Source organism: Mustela lutreola, chromosome 17 (assembly GCF_030435805.1).
Source record: "Mustela lutreola isolate mMusLut2 chromosome 17, mMusLut2.pri, whole genome shotgun sequence".
Taxonomy (NCBI): domain Eukaryota; kingdom Metazoa; phylum Chordata; class Mammalia; order Carnivora; family Mustelidae; genus Mustela; species Mustela lutreola.
This window is the reverse complement of record NC_081306.1, coordinates 29,210,382-29,232,278: the sequence shown is the minus strand read 5'-3', so window position 1 is coordinate 29,232,278 and position 21,897 is coordinate 29,210,382. Positions and strand designations below refer to the sequence as shown.

General features: G+C 56.1%; 1 non-coding gene across 1 annotated transcript; it reads left to right on the top strand.

Moving 5' to 3' along the window:
• The first annotated feature begins 539 nt into the window (after positions 1-539).
• Positions 540-646, top strand: LOC131820188 (U6 spliceosomal RNA). The gene has a single exon (XR_009349507.1). It is a non-coding gene; the product is annotated as a U6 spliceosomal RNA (small nuclear RNA).
• The last annotated feature ends 21,251 nt before the right edge of the window (positions 647-21,897 follow it).

The following is a 21,897-nucleotide window of genomic DNA, read 5'->3' as shown; positions in this document are numbered from 1 at the left end:
CTTTTATGGTCTCATATAAATTTTAGGATTCTTTACTTACTTCTGTAAAAAAATAATATTGGATTTTTTTTTAAGATTTTTAATTTATTTATTTGACAGAGAGAGATGACAAGCAGGCAGAGAGGCAGGCAGAGAGAGAAGAGGAAGCAGGCTTCCTGCTGAGCAGAGAGCCTGATGCAGGGCTCGATCCCAGGACCCTGGGATCATGACCTGAGCCGAAGGCAGCGGCTTAACCCACTGAGCCACCCAGGCGCCCCTAACATTGGATTTTTGATAGGAATTGGATTTACAGATGGTTTTCGGTAGTATGGACATTTTAACAATGTTAATTCTTGCCATTCATAAATATGAGCTATCTTTCCGTTTGTGTCTCCTTCAATTTCTTTATCAATGTCATAGTTTATGGAGTACAGATCTTTCATCTTCTTAGTTAAATCTATTCCTAAGTATTTTATTATTTTTGATGCTATTGTGAATTAGATTGTTTTCTTTATTTTTTCAGATAGTTCATCATTAGAGTGTTAAAATGCTCCTGTCTTGTGCTTACTTTGGCAGCACATATACTAAAATTGGAATGATGCAGAGAAGATTAGCGTGATCACTAAACAAGGATGACATGAAAAACTGGGAAGCATTCCATATTAAAAAGAAATGAAACAAAACAAAATTCTTGTCTGTTATATATTGATCTTGTATTTGGCAGCTTTACTAAATTTGTTTATTCAAAATTTTTTGTGAAGTTTTTAGGATTTTTTAACATGTAAGTTCATGTTATCCAAAAAAATAAAATTTTACTTCTTCCTTTTTTTTTTGGAGTCTTTTATTTCCTTATGTTCCTTGTTTCTCTGGCTAGGACATCCAGTAGTATGTCAAATGAGAGTAGTGAAAGTGGATACACTTGTCTTTTTTCTGATCGTTAAGGGGAAAACTTTCAAACTTTTTTGATTGAATATGAGATTAGCTCTGGGCTTGCAATATGTGTTTTCTCTTTAATGGATTTTTAAAATTATTTTTTAATTTTTTTTATAAACATATAATGTGTTTTTATCCCTAGGGGTACAGGTCTGTGAATCACCAGGTTCACACATTTCATAGCACTCACCATCACTCACCATAGCACTTGCCCTCCCCAATGTCCATACCCCCACCATCCTCTCCCAACACACCTCCCCCCAGCTACCCTCAGTCTGTCTTGTGAGATTCAGTCTTTTATGGTTTGTCTCCCTCCCAATCCCATCTTCTTTTATTTTTCTTTTCGTACGCCCCAAACCGCCTATGTTGCATCTCTACTTCATCATATCAGGGAGATCATAGGATAGTTGTCTTTCTCAGATTGATTTATTTCGCCATGCATAATACCCTCTAGTTCCATCCACAACATCACAAATAGCAGGATTTCATTTCTTTTGATGGCTGCATAGTATTTCATTGTACATATATACTACATCTTATTTATTGATTCATCTGTTGAAGGACATTTAGGTTCTTTCCATAGTTTAACTATTGTGGACATTGCTGCTATAAACATTTGGGTGCATGTGCCCCTTCAGAATGCCACGTTTGTATATGTAGGGTATATACTCAGTACTACAATCACTAGGTCCTAGAGTAGTTCTATTTTCAGCTTTTTGAGGCACCTCCACGCTGTTTTCCAGAGTGGTTGCACCAGCTTGCATTCCCGCGTACAGTGTAGGAGGGTTGCCCTTTCTCCACATCCTCGCCAGCATCTGTCATTGACTGACTTGTTCATTTTAGCCATTCTGAAAGGTGTGAGGTGGTATCTCATTCTGGTTTTGATTTGTATTTCCCTGATGCCAAGTAATGTGGAGCATTTTTTCATGTGTCTGTTGGCCATTTGGATGTATTCTTTGCAGAAATGTCTGTTCATGTCCTCTGCCCATTTCTTCATTGGATTATTTGTTCTTAGGGTGTTGAGTTTGATAAGCTCTTTATAAATTTTGGATACTGGCCCTTTATCTGGTATGTCATTTGCAAATATCTTCTCCCAGATAACTTCTGACAGTCATCTTTTGGCTTTGTTAACTGTTTCCTTTGCTGGGCAAAAGCTTTTTGATCTGAGGAAATCGCTATAGTTCATTCTTTCCCTTGCTTCCCTTGCCTTTGGCGATGTTCCTAGGAAGAAGTTGCTGCTGCTGAGGACAAAGAGGTTGCTATCTGCTCTCTCCTAAAGGATTTTGATGGATTCTTTCTCACATTATACTTCTTCACCCATTTCCAGTCTATTTTCATGTATGGTGTAAGGAAATGATCCAATGTCATTTTTCTGCATGTGGCTGTTCAATTTTCCCGACCCTAAAGCCAGCGGCTCCTTCTCTTCCCCGGGGGCGGCGTGCTGCGCCTTCCCCACACTTGCTCCTGGGGAGGGCGGTGACACAAGTGTGCAACCACGCTTCTCTCTCAAGCAGAGGGGATGCTAGGGCAAAGAGTATTTCGCTCCATGCGGGTATCTTCCAAACTGCTGTGGAGAGTAGCTCAGGCAAGCAGCAGCAGCATCCCCAAACCCAACTCTGATTTCCCAACGAATGCTGTGCTTTCCCAGGGGAGATGCCCAGGCAAAGAGGCTTTCGCTGTATGCGGGATTCTCCCACCGAGGGACTGGGCTCAAGCAAGCAGCAGCAGCCGCAAAACACTTCTCAGCGAATGCTTTGATTTCTCAGAGGCTTTGGCTTGGAGCGAAGAGCACTTCGCCGCTGCTTCCTCAGAAAGGCTCCAGTCGCGTCAGGGAAGAAGAGCAGCAGGAGAGCTGGTGCCTCTTGGTCCTTGCTTACCCGGGCTCCATGTTCGCGTCCTGGGTTCACACTGCCAGCCCGATCTAAGGAGACACAGCCACCACCGTGCAGTAGCGTGCGTAGCCTAGGACGGCACTCTATGCACTACCATCTCTCGGTGTAGGCATCGCTTGGCCTTTTACTCAGGCGCTCAGCAGGACTCGCGGACTAGGCCAGTGCTTTCCCCTCCTGAAAGGACGGTGACAGGATCCCTGCACACTGCCCTGTGCACTGAATAGGGAGTTTTGCGGGACTCCCCCTCTCCTTCCCATTAAACCCCGTGCCTCCTCCAAGCTTCCACATCCTGGTGGAATACGGCATCTGATGGCCAGTTCTTTCTGGGAGTTGTTTCTAGAGTTCAGGGTAGGCGCGTGGTGGCTAGCCCATGTCTCCATCACGGACAGGTGGCCAAGGAGCTGCTCTCTCCTTGAGCCCAAAGGCTTTCTGCATTGACTCCACCTCAGAGTGGAGCCCTTTCCCCTGCCCTAATTTTCCCGTCGTGTCTCCTTAGCAGCCAGGCTTCCGTCGCTCTGCAGTGACAGACGTGTCCCTTAAGGCTCTTTCCACAGGCGCCACCGCGCTTCTCTCTCAGGCAGAGGGGATGCCCAGGCCAAGAGGATTTCGCTCCATGTGGGTTTATCACACCGTGCTGTGGATACTAGCTCCCGCAAGCAGCAGGCAGCATCCCACAGACCTGACTCTGATCCCAAAGAATGCTGTGCTTTCCCAGAGGGGATGCCCTGGCAAAGAGGCTATCGCTCTATGCGGGTTTCTCCCATCGTGCTGGGAATACTAGGCTAAGGCAAGCAACAATAGCAGCCCACAAAACCGACTCTGTTTTCCCAGCGACTCCTATGCTCTCGCAGAGGTTTTCAGCTTGGCGCAAACAGCAATTCGTTGCTGCTTCCTCAGCAAGGCTTTGGTCATTGGCTCTGTCTCGGCAGGGAAGAAGAGCCGCGAGAGAGCTGGTGCCTCTTGGGCCTTGCTTTCCCGGGCTTCAAGTTCGCGCCCGGGGTTCACCTTGCTAAGCCGAACTAAGCAGACACAGTCACAACCCTGCAGCAGCGTGCGCGGCCTAGCATGGCACTCTATGCCTATTACCTTCTCCTGGCCTAGGTAAGGCTTTGTCTTTTGCTCAGGCGCTCAGGCAGACTCGGCGTCTAAGTCAGTGACTTCACTAAGGGAGGGAGGAGGCGACAGGATCTGTGCACAGGGCCCATGCACTGCGATCGGGAAATGTGGGGGAATGTCTCCACTCCTTCCCCGGCACACCCCCTGCCACCCACATAGCTGCCACATCTTGGTGGAAGACAGCATCTGACTGCCCGTTTCTCCATGGGGTTTTTTCTGCGAGTTCCAGGTATGGCACCTGGGGGCAAGCCCGTCGGCCCTTGGGACAGGTGGCCAAGGAGATGCTGTCTCCTTGGGACCAGAGGCACAGGACAGGCCTGCCTTCTGCCCAGACTCCTTCCTCAGAGTGGAGCACGCGCCTCTGCCCTAGTCGTGCCCTCATGTCTCCTTAGCAGACAGGCTTCCATCTCTCCGCACAGAGAGCAGGTGACACTTGTCTTGCCACTGGCCTGCTGTTCGTGCACAGCAGGCCATTCGGCTTCCCGAGCGTTTCCCGACCCCAAGACCAAGGGCTCCTTCTATTCCCTGGGGGTGGCGTGCTGTTCGTTCCCCACACTTGCTCCTGAGGAGCGCTGTGACAGACGAGTGCTACCACTCTTCTCTCTCAGGCAGAAGGGATGCTAGGGCAAAGAGTATTTCGCTCCATGCGGGTATCTTCCACCGTGCTGCGGAGACTAGCTCAGGCAAGCAGCAGCAGCATCCCCAAACCCAACTCTGATTTCCCAAGGAAAGCTGTGCTTTCCCAGGGGAGATGCCAAGTCAAAGAGGCTTTCGCTGTATGCGCGTTTCTCCCACGGCGAGACTGGGCTCAGGCAAGCAGCAGCAGCCCGCAAAACACTTCTCAGCAAATGCTGTGCTTTCGCAGAGGCTTTGGCTTGGCGCGAACAGCACTTCGCCGCTGCTTCCTCAGCAAGGCTTCAGTCGCGTCAGGGAAGAAGAGCTGCGGGAGAGCTGGTGCCTCTTGGGCCTTGCTTTCCCGGGCTCCATGTTCGCGTCCTGGGTTCACCCTGCCAGGCCGAACTAAGCAGACACAGCCACCACCGTGCAGTAGCGTGCGTAGCCTAGATTGGCACTCTATGCACACTACCATCTCTCGGTGTAGTCATCGCTTGGCCTTTTACTCAGGCGCTCAGGAGGACTCGCGGACTAGGCCAGCGCTTTCCCCACTGGAAAGGAAGGTGACAGGATCCCTGCACACTGCCCTGTGCACTGAACAGGGAGCTTTGCGGGACTGTCCCCTCTCCTTCCCCTTAAACCCCGTGCCTCCTCCAAGCTTCCACATCCTGGTGAACGACGGCATCTGATGGCCAGTTCTTTCTGGGAGTTGTTTCTCGAGTTCAGGGTAGGTTCCTGGTGGCAAGCCCATGTCTCCACCACGGACAGGTGGCCAAGGAGCTGCTGTCTCCTTGAGCCCAAAGGCTTTCTGCTCAGACTCATTCCTCAGAGTGGAGCCCTTTCCCCTGCCCTAATCTTCCCCTCGTGTCTCCTTAGCAGCCAGGCTTCCGTCGCTCTGCAGTGACAGACGTGTCCCTTAAGGCTCTTTCCACAGGCGCCACCGCGCTTCTCTCTCAGGCAGAGGGGATGCCCAGGCCAAGAGGATTTCGCTCCATGCGGGTTTATCAAGACGTGCTGTGGAGACTAGCTCCGGCAAGCAGCAGGCGGCCTCCCACAGACCCGACTCTGATTTCCTAAAGAATGCTGTGCTTTCCCAGAGGGGATGACCCGGTAAAGAGGCTTTCGCTCTATGCGGGTTTCTCCCATCGTGCTGGGAATACTAGGCTAAGGCAAGCAACAAAAGCAGACCACAGAACCGACTCTGTTTTCCCAGCGACACCTATGCTCTCGCAGAGGTTTTCAGCTTGGCGCAAACCGCACTTCGCTGCTGCTTCCCCAGCAAGGCTTTGGTCATTGGCTCTGGAGCGGCACGGAAGAAGAGCCGCGGGAGGGCTGGTGCCTCTTAGGCCTTGCTTTCCCGGGCTCCAAGTCCGCGACCGGGTTCACCTTGCTAAGCCGAACTAAGAAGACACAGTCACAACCCTGCAGCAGCGTGCGTGGCCTAGCATGGCACTCTATGCCTATTACCATCTCCTGGCCTAGGTAAGGCTTTGTCTTTTGCTCAGGCGCTCAGGCAGATTCGGGGTCTAGGCCGGTGCCTTCACTACAGGAGAGAGGAGGCGCAGGATCTGTGCACACGGCCCGTGCACTGGGATGGGGAACTGTGGGGGACTGTCTCCACTCCTTCCCCGGCACACCCCTGCCACCCACAACGCTGCCACATCTTGGTGGAAGACGTCATCTGACTGCCCGTTTCTCCATGGGGTTGTTTCTGCGAGTTCCAGGTGTGGCACATGGGGGAAACCATTCTGCCCTTGGGACAGGTGTCCAAGGTGATGCTCTCTCCTTGGGACCAGAGGCACAGGACCGGCGGGCCTTCTGCCCAAACTCCTTCCTCAGAGTGGAGCACGCACGCCTGCCCTAGTCGTCCCCTCATGTCTCCTTAGCAGACAGGCTTCCATCTCTCCGCACAGGGAGCCGGTGACACTTGTCTTGCCACTGGCCTGCTGTTCGTGTACAGCAGTCTATCCTGCTTCCCGAGGTTTCCCGACCCCAAGGCCAAGGGCTCCTTCTCTTCCCCGGGGGCGGCGTGCTGCGCCTTCCCCACATTTGCTCCTGGGGAGCTTTGTGACAGACTAGTGCTACCACTCTTCTCTCCCAGGCAGAAGGGATGCTAGGACAAAGAGCATTTCGCTCCATGCGGGTATCTTCCACCGTGCTGCGGAGACTAGCTCAGGCAAGCAGCAGCAGCATCCCCAAACCCAACTCTGATTTCCCAAGGAAAGCTGTGCTTTCCCAGGGGAGATGCCCAGGCAAAGAGGCTTTCGCTGTATGCGGGTTTCTCCCACCGCGAGACTGGGCTCAGGCAAGCAGCAGCAGCCGCCAGAACACTTCTCAGCGAATGCTGTGCTTTCGCAGAGGCTTTGGCTTGGAGCGAACAGCACTTCGCCGCTGCTTCCTCGCACGGCTTCAGTCACGTCAGGGAAGAAGAGCTGCGGGAGAGCTGGTGCCTCTTGGGCCTCACTTTCACGGGCTCCATGTTCGCGTCCTGAGTTCACCCTGCCGGTACGAACTAAGCAGACAAGCCACAACCGTGCAGTAGCGTGCGTAGCCTGGGATGGCACTCTATGCACACTACCATCGCCCGTGTAGGCATCGCGTGGCCTTTTATTCTGGCGCTCAGTAGGACTCGCAGACTAGGCCAGTGCTTTTCCCACAGGAAAGGAATGTGACAGGATCCCTGCACACTGCTCTTTGCACTGAATAGGGAGCTTTGGGTTACTATCCCCACTCTTTCACGTTAAACCCCGTGCCGCCAGCAAGCTTCGACATCCTGGTAGGAGACGGCATCTGATGGCCAGTTCTTTCTGGGAGTTGTTTCTCGAGTTCAGGGTAGGGCGTGGTGGCAAGCCCATGTCCCCACCACGGACAGGTGGACAAGGAGCTGCTGCTGTCTCCTTGAGCCCAAAGGCTTTTTGCCCAGACTCCTTCCTCAGAGTGGATCCCTTTCCCCTGCCCTAATTTTCCCGTCGTGTCTCCTTAGCAGCCAGGCTTCCGTCGCTCTGCAGTGACAGACGTGTCCCTTAAGGCTCTTCCACAGGCGCCACCGCGCTTCTCTCTCAGGCAGAGGGGATGCCCAGGCCAAGAGGATTTCGCTCCATGTGGGTTTATCACACCGTGCTGTGGATACTAGCTCCCGCAAGCAGCAGGCAGCATCCCACAGACCTGACTCTGATCCCAAAGAATGCTGTGCTTTCCCAGAGGGGATGCCCTGGCAAAGAGGCTATCGCTCTATGCGGGTTTCTCCCATCGTGCTGGGAATACTAGGCTAAGGCAAGCAACAATAGCAGCCCACAAAACCGACTCTGTTTTCCCAGCGACTCCTATGCTCTCGCAGAGGTTTTCAGCTTGGCGCAAACAGCACTTCGTTGCTGCTTCCTGAGCAAGGCTTTGGTCATTGGCTCTGTCTCGGCAGGGAAGAAGAGCCGCGAGAGAGCTGGTGCCTCTTGGGCCTTGCTTTCCCGGGCTTCAAGTTCGCGCCCGGTGTTCACCTTGCTAAGCCGAACTAAGCAGACACAGTCACAACCCTGCAGCAGCGTGCGCGGCCTAGCATGGCACTCTATGCCTATTACCTTCTCCTGGCCTAGGTAAGGCTTTGTCTTTTGCTCAGGCGCTCAGGCAGACTCGGCGTCTAAGCCAGTGACTTCAATACAGGAGGGAGGAGGCGACAGGATCTGTGCACAGGGCCCATGCACTGCGATCGGGAAATGTGGGGGAATGTCTCCACTCCTTCCCCGGCACACCCCCTGCCACCCACATAGCTGCCACATCTTGGTGGAAGACAGCATCTGACTGCCCGTTTCTCCATGGGTTTTTTTCTGCGAGTTCCGGGTATGGCACCTGGGGGCAAGCCCGTCGGCCCTTGGGACAGGTGGCCAAGGAGATGCTGTCTCCTTGGGACCAGAGGCACAGGACAGGCCTGCCTTCTGCCCAGACTCCTTCCTCAGAGTGGAGCACGCGCCTCTGCCCTAGTCGTCCCCTCATGTCTCCTTAGCAGACAGTCTTCCATCTCTCCGCACAGAGAGCAGGTGACACTTGTCTTGCCACTGGCCTGCTGTTCGTGCACAGCAGGCCATTCGGCTTCCCGAGCGTTTCCCGACCCCAAGACCAAGGGCTCCTTCTATTCCCTGGGGGTGGCGTGCTGTTCGTTCCCCACACTTGCTCCTGAGGAGCGCTGTGACAGACGAGTGCTACCACTCTTCTCTCTCAGGCAGAAGGGATGCTAGGGCAAAGAGTATTTCGCTCCATGCGGGTATCTTCCACCGTGCTGCGGAGATTAGCTCAGGCAAGCAGCAGCAGCATCCCCAAACCCAACTCTGATTTCCCAAGGAAAGCTGTGCTTTCCCAGGGGAGATGCCGAGTCAAAGAGGCTTTCGCTGTATGCGCGTTTCTCCCACGGCGAGACTGGGCTCAGGCAAGCAGCAGCAGCCCGCAAAACACTTCTCAGCAAATGCTGTGCTTTCGCAGAGGCTTTGGCTTGGCGCGAACAGCACTTCGCCGCTGCTTCCTCAGCAAGGCTTCAGTCGCGTCAGGGAAGAAGAGCTGCGGGAGAGCTGGTGCCTCTTGGGCCTTGCTTTCCCGGGCTCCATGTTCGCGTCCTGGGTTCACCCTGCCAGGCCGAACTAAGCAGACACAGCCACCACCGTGCAGTAGCGTGCGTAGCCTAGATTGGCACTCTATGCACACTACCATCTCTCGGTGTAGGCATCGCTTGGCCTTTTACTCAGGCGCTCAGGAGGACTCGCGGACTAGGCCAGCGCTTTCCCCACTGGAAAGGAAGGTGACAGGATCCCTGCACACTGCCCTGTGCACTGAACAGGGAGCTTTGCGGGACTGTCCCCTCTCCTTCCCCTTAAACCCCGTGCCTCCTCCAAGCTTCCACATCCTGGTGAAAGACGGCATCTGATGGCCAGTTCTTTCTGGGAGTTGTTTCTCGAGTTCAGGGTAGGTTCCTGGTGGCAAGCCCATGTCTCCACCACGGACAGGTGGCCAAGGAGCTGCTGTCTCCTTGAGCCCAAAGGCTTTCTGCTCAGACTCATTCCTCAGAGTTGAGCCCTTTCCCCTGCCCTAATCTTCCCCTCGTGTCTCCTTAGCAGCCAGGCTTCCGACACTCTGCAGTGACAGACGTGTCCCTTAAGGCTCTTTCCACAGGCGCCACCGCGCTTCTCTCTCAGGCAGAGGGGATGCCCAGGCCAAGAGGATTTCGCTCCATGCGGGTTTATCACACCGTGCTGTGGATACTAGCTCCGGCAAGCAGCAGGCGGCCTCCCACAGACCCGACTCTGATTTCCTAAAGAATGCTGTGCTTTCTCAGAGGGGATGACCCGGTAAAGAGGCTTTCGCTCTATGCGGGTTTCTCCCATCGTGCTGGGAATACTAGGCTAAGGCAAGCAACAAAAGCAGACCACAGAACCGACTCTGTTTTCCCAGCGACACCTATGCTCTCGCAGAGGTTTTCAGCTTGGCGCAAACCGCACTTCGCTGCTGCTTCCCCAGCAAGGCTTTGGTCACTGGCTCTGGAGCGGCACGGAAGAAGAGCCGCGGGAGGGCTGGTGCCTCTTAGGCCTTGCTTTCCCGGGCTCCAAGTCCGCGACCGGGTTCACCTTGCTAAGCCGAACTAAGAAGACACAGTCACAACCCTGCAGCAGCGTGCGTGGCCTAGCATGGCACTCTATGCCTATTACCTTCTCCTGGCCTAGGTAAGGCTTTGTCTTTTGCTCAGGCGCTCAGGCAGATTCGGGGTCTAGGCCGGTGCCTTCACTACAGGAGAGAGGAGGCGCAGGATCTGTGCACACGGCCCGTGCACTGGGATGGGGAACTGTGGGGGACTGTCTCCACTCCTTCCCCGGCACACCCCTGCCACCCACAACGCTGCCACATCTTGGTGGAAGACGTCATCTGACTGCCCGTTTCTCCATGGGGTTGTTTCTGCGAGTTCCAGGTATGGCACATGGGGGAAACCAGTCTGCCCTTGGGACAGGTGTCCAAGGTGATGCTCTCTCCTTGGGACCAGAGGCACAGGACCGGCCGGCCTTCTGCCCAAACTCCTTCCTCAGAGTGGAGCACGCACGCCTGCCCTAGTCGTCCCCTCATGTCTCCTTAGCAGACAGGCTTCCATCTCTCCGCACAGGGAGCCGGTGACACTTGTCTTGCCACTGGCCTGCTGTTCGTGTACAGCAGTCTATCCTGCTTCCCGAGGTTTCCCGACCCCAAGGCCAAGGGCTCCTTCTCTTCCCCGGGGGCGGCGTGCTGCGCCTTCCCCACATTTGCTCCTGGGGAGCTTTGTGACAGACTAGTGCTACCACTCTTCTCTCCCAGGCAGAAGGGATGCTAGGACAAAGAGCATTTCGCTCCATGCGGGTATCTTCCACCGTGCTGCGGAGACTAGCTCAGGCAAGCAGCAGCAGCATCCCCAAACCCAACTCTGATTTCCCAAGGAAAGCTGTGCTTTCCCAGGGGAGATGCCCAGGCAAAGAGGCTTTCGCTGTATGCGGGTTTCTCCCACCGCGAGACTGGGCTCAGGCAAGCAGCAGCAGCCGCCAGAACACTTCTCAGCGAATGCTGTGCTTTCGCAGAGGCTTTGGCTTGGAGCGAACAGCACTTCGCCGCTGCTTCCTCGCACGGCTTCAGTCGCGTCAGGGAAGAAGAGCTGCGGGAGAGCTGGTGCCTCTTGGGCCTCACTTTCACGGGCTCCATGTTCGCGTCCTGAGTTCACCCTGCCGGTACGAACTAAGCAGACAAGCCACAACCGTGCAGTAGCGTGCGTAGCCTGGGATGGCACTCTATGCACACTACCATCGCCCGTGTAGGCATCGCTTGGCCTTTTATTCTGGCGCTCAGTAGGACTCGCAGACTAGGCCAGTGCTTTTCCCACAGGAAAGGAATGTGACAGGATCCCTGCACACTGCTCTTTGCACTGAATAGGGAGCTTTGGGTTACTATCCCCACTCTTTCACGTTAAACCCCGTGCCGCCAGCAAGCTTCGACATCCTGGTAGGAGACGGCATCTGATGGCCAGTTCTTTCTGGGAGTTGTTTCTCGAGTTCAGGGTAGGGCGTGGTGGCAAGCCCGTGTCCCCACCACGGACAGGTGGACAAGGAGCTGCTGCTGTCTCCTTGAGCCCAAAGGCTTTTTGCCCAGACTCCTTCCTCAGAATGGATCCCTTTCCCCTGCCCTAATTTTCCCGTCGTGTCTCCTTAGCAGCCAGGCTTCCGTCGCTCTGCAGTGACAGACGTGTCCCTTAAGGCTCTTTCCACAGGCGCCACCGCGCTTCTCTCTCAGTCAGAGGGTATGCCCAGGCCAAGAGGATTTCGCTCCATGTGGGTTTATCACACCGTGCTGTGGATACTAGCTCCCGCAAGCAGCAGGCAGCATCCCACAGACCTGACTCTGATCCCAAAGAATGCTGTGCTTTCCCAGAGGGGATGCCCTGGCAAAGAGGCTATCGCTCTATGCGGGTTTCTCCCATCGTGCTGGGAATACTAGGCTAAGGCAAGCAACAATAGCAGCCCACAAAACCGACTCTGTTTTCCCAGCGACTCCTATGCTCTCGCAGAGGTTTTCAGCTTGGCGCAAACAGCACTTCGTTGCTGCTTCCTCAGCAAGGCTTTGGTCATTGGCTCTGTCTCGGCAGGGAAGAAGAGCCGCGAGAGAGCTGGTGCCTCTTGGGCCTTGCTTTCCCGGGCTTCAAGTTCGCGCCCGGGGTTCACCTTGCTAAGCCGAACTAAGCAGACACAGTCACAACCCTGCAGCAGCGTGCGCGGCCTAGCATGGCACTCTATGCCTATTACCTTCTCCTGGCCTAGGTAAGGCTTTGTCTTTTGCTCAGGCGCTCAGGCAGACTCGGCGTCTAAGCCAGTGACTTCACTACGGGAGGGAGGAGGCGACAGGATCTGTGCACAGGGCCCATGCACTGCGATCGGGAAATGTGGGGGAATGTCTCCACTCCTTCCCCGGCACATCCCCTGCCACCCACATAGCTGCCACATCTTGGTGGAAGACAGCATCTGACTGCCCGTTTCTCCATGGGGTTTTTTCTGCGAGTTCCGGGTATGGCACCTGGGGGCAAGCCCGTCGGCCCTTGGGACAGGTGGCCAAGGAGATGCTGCCTCCTTGGGACCAGAGGCACAGGACAGGCCTGCCTTCTGCCCAGACTCCCTCAGAGTGGAGCACGCGCCTCTGCCCTAGTCGTCCCCTCATGTCTCCTTAGCAGACAGGCTTCCATCTCTCCACACAGAGAGCAGGTGACACTTGTCTTGCCACTGGCTTGCTGTTCGTGCACAGCAGGCCATTCGGCTTCCCGAGCGTTTCCCGACCCCAAGACCAAGGGCTCCTTCTATTCCCTGGGGGTGGCGTGCTGTTCGTTCCCCACACTTGCTCCTGAGGAGCGCTGTGACAGACGAGTGCTACCACTCTTCTCTCTCAGGCAGAAGGGATGCTAGGGCAAAGAGTATTTCGCTCCATGCGGGTATCTTCCACCCTGCTGCGGAGACTAGCTCAGGCAAGCAGCAGCAGTATCCGCAAACCCAACTGTGATTTCCCAACGAATGCTGTGCTTTCCCAGGGGGGATGCCCAGTCAAAGAGGCTTTCGCTGTATGCGCGTTTCTCCCACGGCGAGACTGGGCTCAGGCAAGCAGCAGCAGCCCGCAAAACACTTCTCAGCAAATGCTGTGCTTTCGCAGAGGCTTTGGCTTGGCGCGAACAGCACTTCGCCGCTGCTTCCTCAGCAAGGCTTCAGTCGCGTCAGGGAAGAAGAGCTGCGGGAGAGCTGGTGCCTCTTGGGCCTTGCTTTCCCGGGCTCCATGTTCGCGTCCTGGGTTCACCCTGCCAGGCCGAACTAAACAGACACAGCCACCACCGTGCAGTAGCGTGCGTAGCCTAGATTGGCACTCTATGCACACTACCATCTCTCGGTGTAGGCATCGCTTGGCCTTTTACTCAGACGCTCAGGAGGACTCGCGGACTAGGCCAGCGCTTTCCCCACTGGAAAGGAAGGTGACAGGATCCCTGCACACTGCCCTGTGCACTGAACAGGGAGCTTTGCGGGACTGTCCCCTCTCCTTCCCCTTAAACCCCGTGCCTCCTCCAAGCTTCCACATCCTGGTGAAAGACGGCATCTGATGGCCAGTTCTTTCTGGGAGTTGTTTCTCGAGTTCAGGGTAGGTTCCTGGTGGCAAGCCCATGTCTCCACCACGGACAGTTGGCCAAGGAGCTGCTGTCTCCTTGAGCCCAAAGGCTTTCTGCTCAGACTCATTCCTCAGAGTGGAGCCCTTTCCCCTGCCCTAATCTTCCCCTCGTGTCTCCTTAGCAGCCAGGCTTCCGTCGCTCTGCAGTGATAGACGTGTCCCTTAAGGCTCTTTCCACAGGCGCCACCGCGCTTCTCTCTCAGGCAGAGGGGATGCCCAGGCCAAGAGGATTTCGCTCCATGTGGGTTTATCACACCGTGCTGTGGAGACTAGCTCCGGCAAGCAGCAGGCGGCCTCCCACAGACCCGACTCTGATTTCCCAAAGAATGCTGTGCTTTCCCAGAGGGGATGACCCGGTAAAGAGGCTTTCGCTCTATGCGGGTTTCTCCCATCGTGCTGGGAATACTAGGCTAAGGCAAGCAACAAAAGCAGACCACAGAACCGACTCTGTTTTCCCAGCGACACCTATGCTCTCGCAGAGGTTTTCAGCTTGGCGCAAACCGCACTTCGCTGCTGCTTCCTCAGCAAGGCTTTGGTCATTGGCTCTGTAGCGGCACGGAAGAAGAGCCGCGGGAGGGCTGGTGCCTCTTAGGCCTTGCTTTCCCGGGCTCCAAGTCCGCGACCGGGTTCACCTTGCTAAGCCGAACTAAGAAGACACAGTCACAACCCTGCAGCAGCGTGCGTGGCCTAGCATGGCACTCTATGCCTATTACCTTCTCCTGGCCTAGGTAAGGCTTTGTCTTTTGCTCAGGCGCTCAGGCAGATTCGGGGTCTAGGCCGGTGCCTTCACTACAGGAGAGAGGAGGCGCAGGATCTGTGCACACGGCCCGTGCACTGGGATGGGGAACTGTGGGGGACTGTCTCCACTCCTTCCCCGGCACACCCCTGCCACCCACAACGCTGCCACATCTTGGTGGAAGACGTCATCTGACTGCCCGTTTCTCCATGGGGTTGTTTCTGCGAGATCCAGGTGTGGCACATGGGGGAAACCAGTCTGCCCTTGGGACAGGTGTCCAAGGTGATGCTCTCTCCTTGGGACCAGAGGCACAGGACCGGCCGGCCTTCTGCCCAAACTCCTTCCTCAGTGTGGAGCACGCACGCCTGCCCTAGTCGTCCCCTCATGTCTCCTTAGCAGACAGGCTTCCATCTCTCCGCACAGGGAGCCGGTGACACTTGTCTTGCCACTGGCCTGCTGTTCGTGTACAGCAGTCTATCCTGCTTCCCGAGGTTTCCCAACCCCAAGGCAAAGGGCTCCTTCTCTTCCCCGGGGGCGGCGTGCTGCGCCTTCCCCACATTTGCTCCTGGGGAGCTTTGTGACAGACTAGTGCTACCACTCTTCTCTCCCAGGCAGAAGGGATGCTAGGACAAAGAGTATTTCGCTCCATGCGGGTATCTTTCACCGTGCTGCGGAGACTAGCTCAGGCAAGCAGCAGCAGCATCCCCAAACCCAACTCTGATTTCCCAAGGAAAGCTGTGCTTTCCCAGGGGAGATGCCCAGGCAAAGAGTCTTTCGCTGTATGCGGGTTTCTCCCACCGCGAGACTGGGCTCAGGCAAGCAGCAGCAGCCGCCAGAACACTTCTCAGCGAATGCTGTGCTTTCGCAGAGGCTTTGGCTTGGAGCGAACAGCACTTCGCCGCTGCTTCCTCGCACGGCTTCAGTCGCGTCAGGGAAGAAGAGCTGCGGGAGAGCTGGTGCCTCTTGGGCCTCACTTTCACGGGCTCCATGTTCGCGTCCTGAGTTCACCCTGCCGGTACGAACTAAGCAGACAAGCCACAACCGTGCAGTAGCGTGCGTAGCCTAGGATGGCACTCTATGCACACTACCATCGCCCGTGTAGGCATCGCTTGGCCTTTTATTCTGGCGCTCAGTAGGACTCGCAGACTAGGCCAGTGCTTTTCCCACAGGAAAGGAATGTGACAGGATCCCTGCACACTGCTCTTTGCACTGAATAGGGAGCTTTGGGTTACTATCCCCACTCTTTCACGTTAAACCCCGTGCCGCCAGCAAGCTTCGACATCCTGGTAGGAGACGGCATCTGATGGCCAGTTCTTTCTGGGAGTTGTTTCTCGAGTTCAGGGTAGGGCGTGGTGGCAAGCCCATGTCCCCACCACGGACAGGTGGACAAGGAGCTGCTGCTGTCTCCTTGAGCCCAAAGGCTTTTTGCCCAGAATCCTTCCTCAGAGTGGATCCCTTTCCCCTGCCCTAATTTTCCCGTCGTGTCTCCTTAGCAGCCAGGCTTCCGTCGCTCTGCAGTGACAGACGTGTCCCTTAAGGCTCTTTCCACAGGCGCCACCGCGCTTCTCTCTCAGGCAGAGGGGATGCCCAGGCCAAGAGGATTTCGCTCCATGCGGGTTTATCACACCGTGCTGTGGATACTAGCTCCCGCAAGCAGCAGGCAGCATCCCACAGACCTGACTCTGATCCCAAAGAATGCTGTGCTTTCCCAGAGGGGATGCCCTGGCAAAGAGGCTATCGCTCTATGCGGGTTTCTCCCATCGTGCTGGGAATACTAGGCTAAGGCAAGCAACAATAGCAGCCCACAAAACCGACTCTGTTTTCCCAGCGACTCCTATGCTCTCGCAGAGGTTTTCAGCTTGGCGCAAACAGCACTTCGTTGCTGCTTCCTCAGCAAGGCTTTGGTCATTGGCTCTGTCTCGGCAGGGAAGAAGAGCCGCGGGAGAGCTGGTGCCTCTTGGGGCTTGCTTTCCCGGGCTTCAAGTTCGCGCCCGGGGTTCACCTTGCTAAGCCGAACTAAGCAGACACAGTCACAACCCTGCAGCAGCGTGCGCGGCCTAGCATGGCACTCTATGCCTATTACCTTCTCCTGGCCTAGGTAAGGCTTTGTCTTTTGCTCAGGCGCTCAGGCAGACTCGGCGTCTAAGTCAGTGACTTCACTACGGGAGGGAGGAGGCGACAGGATCTGTGCACAGGGCCCATGCACTGCGATCGGGAAATGTGGGGGAATGTCTCCACTCCTTCCCCGGCACATCCCCTGCCACCCACATAGCTGCCACATCTTGGTGGAAGACAGCATCTGACTGCCCGTTTCTCCATGGGGTTTTTTCTGCGAGTTTCGGGTATGGCACCTGGGGGCAAGCCCGTCGGCCCTTGGGACAGGTGGCCAAGGAGATGCTGCCTCCTTGGGACCAGAGGCACAGGACAGGCCTGCCTTCTGCCCAGACTCCCTCAGAGTGGAGCACGCGCCTCTGCCCTAGTCGTCCCCTCATGTCTCCTTAGCAGACAGGCTTCCATCTCTCCACACAGAGAGCAGGTGACACTTGTCTTGCCACTGGCTTGCTGTTCGTGCACAGCAGGCCATTCGGCTTCCCGAGCGTTTCCCGACCCCAAGACCAAGGGCTCCTTCTATTCCCTGGGGGTGGCGTGCTGTTCGTTCCCCACACTTGCTCCTGAGGAGCGCTGTGACAGACGAGTGCTACCACTCTTCTCTCTCAGGGAGAAGGGATGCTAGGGCAAAGAGTATTTCGCTCCATGCGGGTATCTTCCACCCTGCTGCGGAGACTAGCTCAGGCAAGCAGCAGCAGCATCCGCAAACCCAACTGTGATTTCCCAACGAATGCTGTGCTTTCCCAGGGGAGATGCCCAGTCAAAGAGGCTTTCGCTGTATGCGCGTTTCTCCCACGGCGAGACTGGGCTCAGGCAAGCAGCAGCAGCCCGCAAAACACTTCTCAGCAAATGCTGTGCTTTCGCAGAGGCTTTGGCTTGGCGCGAACAGCACTTCGCCGCTGCTTCCTCAGCAAGGCTTCAGTCGCGTCAGGGAAGAAGAGCTGCGGGAGAGCTGGTGCCTCTTGGGCCTTGCCTTCCCGGGCTCCTTGTTCGCGTCCTGGGTTCACCCTGCCAGGCCGAACTAAACAGACACAGCCACCACCGTGCAGTAGCGTGCGTAGCCTAGTTTGGCACTCTATGCACACTACCATCTCTCGGTGTAGGCATCGCTTGGCCTTTTACTCAGGCGCTCAGGAGGACTCGCGGACTAGGCCAGCGCTTTCCCCACTGGAAAGGAAGGTGACAGGATCCCTGCACACTGCCCTGTGCACTGAACAGGGAGCTTTGCGGGACTGTCCCCTCTCCTTCCCCTTAAACCCCGTGCCTCCTCCAAGCTTCCACATCCTGGTGAAAGACGGCATCTGATGGCCTGTTCTTTCTGGGAGTTGTTTCTCGAGTTCAGGGTAGGTTCCTGGTGGCAAGCCCATGTCTCCACCACGGACAGGTGGCCAAGGAGCTGCTGTCTCCTTGAGCCCAAAGGCTTTCTGCTCAGACTCATTCCTCAGAGTGGAGCCCTTTCCCCTGCCCTAATCTTCCCCTCGTGTCTCCTTAGCAGCCAGGCTTCCGTCGCTCTGCAGTGACAGACGTGTCCCTTAAGGCTCTCTCCACAGGCGCCACCGCGCTTCTCTCTCAGGCAGAGGGGATGCCCAGGCCAAGAGGATTTCGCTCCATGCGGGTTTATCACACCGTGCTGTGGATACTAGCTCCGGCAAGGAGCAGGCGGCCTCCCACAGACCCGACTCTGATTTCCCAAAGAATGCTGTGCTTTCCCAGAGGGGATGACCCGGTAAAGAGGCTTTCGCTCTATGCGGGTTTCTCCCATTGTGCTGGGAATACTAGGCTAAGGCAAGCAACAAAAGCAGACCACAGAACCGACTCTGTTTTCCCAGCGACACCTATGCTCTCGCAGAGGTTTTCAGCTTGGCGCAAACCGCACTTCGCTGCTGCTTCCTCAGCAAGGCTTTGGTCATTGGCTCTGTAGCGGCACGGAAGAAGAGCCGCGGGAGGGCTGGTGCCTCTTAGGCCTTGCTTTCCCGGGCTCCAAGTCCGCGACCGGGTTCACCTTGCTAAGCCGAACTAAGAAGACACAGTCACAACCCTGCAGCAGCGTGCGTGGCCTAGCATGGCACTCTATGCCTATTACCTTCTCCTGGCCTAGGTAAGGCTTTGTCTTTTGCTCAGGCGCTCAGGCAGATTCGGGGTCTAGGCCGGTGCCTTCACTACAGGAGAGAGGAGGCGCAGGATCTGTGCACACGGCCCGTGCACTGGGATGGGGAACTGTGGGGGACTGTCTCCACTCCTTCCCCGGCACACCCCTGCCACCCACAACGCTGCCACATCTTGGTGGAAGACGTCATCTGACTGCCCGTTTCTCCATGGGGTTGTTTCTGCGAGTTCCAGGTATGGCACATGGGGGAAACCAGTCTGCCCTTGGGACAGGTGTCCAAGGTGATGCTCTCTCCTTGGGACCAGAGGCACAGGACCGGCCGGCCTTCTGCCCAAACTCCTTCCTCAGAGTGGAGCACGCACGCCTGCCCTAGTCGTCCCCTCATGTCTCCTTAGCAGACAGGCTTCCATCTCTCCGCACAGGGAGCCGGTGACACTTGTCTTGCCACTGGCCTGCTGTTCGTGTACAGCAGTCTATCCTGCTTCCCGAGGTTTCCCGACCCCAAGGCCAAGGGCTCCTTCTCTTCCCCGGGGGCGGCGTGCTGCGCCTTCCCCACATTTGCTCCTGGGGAGCTTTGTGACAGACTAGTGCTACCACTCTTCTCTCCCAGGCAGAAGGGATGCTAGGACAAAGAGTATTTCGCTCCATGCGGGTATCTTCCACCGTGCTGCGGAGACTAGCTCAGGCAAGCAGCAGCAGCATCCCCAAACCCAACTCTGATTTCCCAAGGAAAGCTGTGCTTTCCCAGGGGAGATGCCCAGGCAAAGAGGCTTTCGCTGTATGCGGGTTTCTCCCACCGCAAGACTGGGCTCAGGCAAGCAGCAGCAGCCGCCAGAACACTTCTCAGCGAATGCTGTGCTTTCGCAGAGGCTTTGGCTTGGAGCGAACAGCACTTCGCCGCTGCTTCCTCGCACGGCTTCAGTCGCGTCAGGGAAGAAGAGCTGCGGGAGAGCTGGTGCCTCTTGGGCCTCACTTTCACGGGCTCCATGTTCGCGTCCTGAGTTCACCCTGCCGGTACGAACTAAGCAGACAAGCCACAACCGTGCAGTAGCGTGCGTAGCCTAGGATGGCACTCTATGCACACTACCATCGCCCGTGTAGGCATCGCTTGGCCTTTTATTCTGGCGCTCAGTAGGACTCGCAGACTAGGCCAGTGCTTTTCCCACAGGAAAGGAATGTGACAGGATCCCTGCACACTGCTCTTTGCACTGAATAGGGAGCTTTGGGTTACTATCCCCACTCTTTCACGTTAAACCCCGTGCCGCCAGCAAGCTTCGACATCCTGGTAGGAGACGGCATCTGATGGCCAGTTCTTTCTGGGAGTTGTTTCTCGAGTTCAGGGTAGGGCGTGGTGGCAAGCCCATGTCCCCACCACGGACAGGTGGACAAGGAGCTGCTGCTGTCTCCTTGAGCCCAAAGGCTTTTTGCCCAGACTCCTTCCTCAGAGTGGATCCCTTTCCCCTGCCCTAATTTTCCCGTCGTGTCTCCTTAGCAGCCAGGCTTCCGTCGCTCTGCAGTGACAGACGTGTCCCTTAAGGCTCTTTCCACAGGCGCCACCGCGCTTCTCTCTCAGGCAGAGGGGATGCCCAGGCCAAGAGGATTTCGCTCCATGTGGGTTTATCACACCGTGCTGTGGATACTAGCTCCCGCAAGCAGCAGGCAGCATCCCACAGACCTGACTCTGATCCCAAAGAATGCTGTGCTTTCCCAGAGGGGATGCCCTGGCAAAGAGGCTATCGCTCTATGCGGGTTTCTCCCATCGTGCTGGGAATACTAGGCTAAGGCAAGCAACAATAGCAGCCCACAAAACCGACTCTGTTTTCCCAGCGACTCCTATGCTCTCGCAGAGGTTTTCAGCTTGGCGCAAACAGCACTTCGTTGCTGCTTCCTCAGCAAGGCTTTGGTCATTGGCTCTGTCTCGGCAGGGAAGAAGAGCCGCGAGAGAGCTGGTGCCTCTTGGGGCTTGCTTTCCCGGGCTTCAAGTTCGCGCCCGGGGTTCACCTTGCTAAGCCGAACTAAGCAGACACAGTCACAACCCTGCAGCAGCGTGCGCGGCCTAGCATGGCACTCTATGCCTATTACCTTCTCCTGGCCTAGGTAAGGCTTTGTCTTTTGCTCAGGCGCTCAGGCAGACTCGGCGTCTAAGTCAGTGACTTCACTACGGGAGGGAGGAGGCGACAGGATCTGTGCACAGGGCCCATGCACTGCGATCGGGAAATGTGGGGGAATGTCTCCACTCCTTCCCCGGCACATCCCCTGCCACCCACATAGCTGCCACATCTTGGTGGAAGACAGCATCTGACTGCCCGTTTCTCCATGGGGTTTTTTCTGCGAATTCCGGGTATGGCACCTGGGGGCAAGCCCGTCGGCCCTTGGGACAGGTGGCCAAGGAGATGCTGCCTCCTTGGGACCAGAGGCACAGGACAGGCCTGCCTTCTGCCCAGACTCCCTCAGAGTGGAGCACGCGCCTCTGCCCTAGTCGTCCCCTCATGTCTCCTTAGCAGACAGGCTTCCATCTCTCCACACAGAGAGCAGGTGACACTTGTCTTGCCACTGGCTTGCTGTTCGTGCACAGCAGGCCATTCGGCTTCCCGATTGTTTCCCGACCCCAAGACCAAGGGCTCCTTCTATTCCCTGGGGGTGGCGTGCTGTTCGTTCCCCACACTTGCTCCTGAGGAGCGCTGTGACAGACGAGTGCTACCACTCTTCTCTCTCAGGCAGAAGGGATGCTAGGGCAAAGAGTATTTCGCTCCATGCGGGTATCTTCCACCCTGCTGCGGAGACTAGCTCAGGCAAGCAGCAGCAGCATCCGCAAACCCAACTGTGATTTCCCAACGAATGCTGTGCTTTCCCAGGGGAGATGCCGAGTCAAAGAGGCTTTCGCTGTATGCGCGTTTCTCCCACGGCGAGACTGGGCTCAGGCAAGCAGCAGCAGCCCGCAAAACACTTCTCAGCAAATGCTGTGCTTTCGCAGAGGCTTTGGCTTGGCGCGAACAGCACTTCGCCGCTGCTTCCTCAGCAAGGCTTCAGTCGCGTCAGGGAAGAAGAGCTGCGGGAGAGCTGGTGCCTCTTGGGCCTTGCTTTCCCGGACTCCATGTTCGCGTCCTGGGTTCACCCTGCCAGGCCGAACTAAACAGACACAGCCACCACCGTGCAGTAGCGTGCGTAGCCTAGTTTGGCACTCTATGCACACTACCATCTCTCGGTGTAGGCATCGCTTGGCC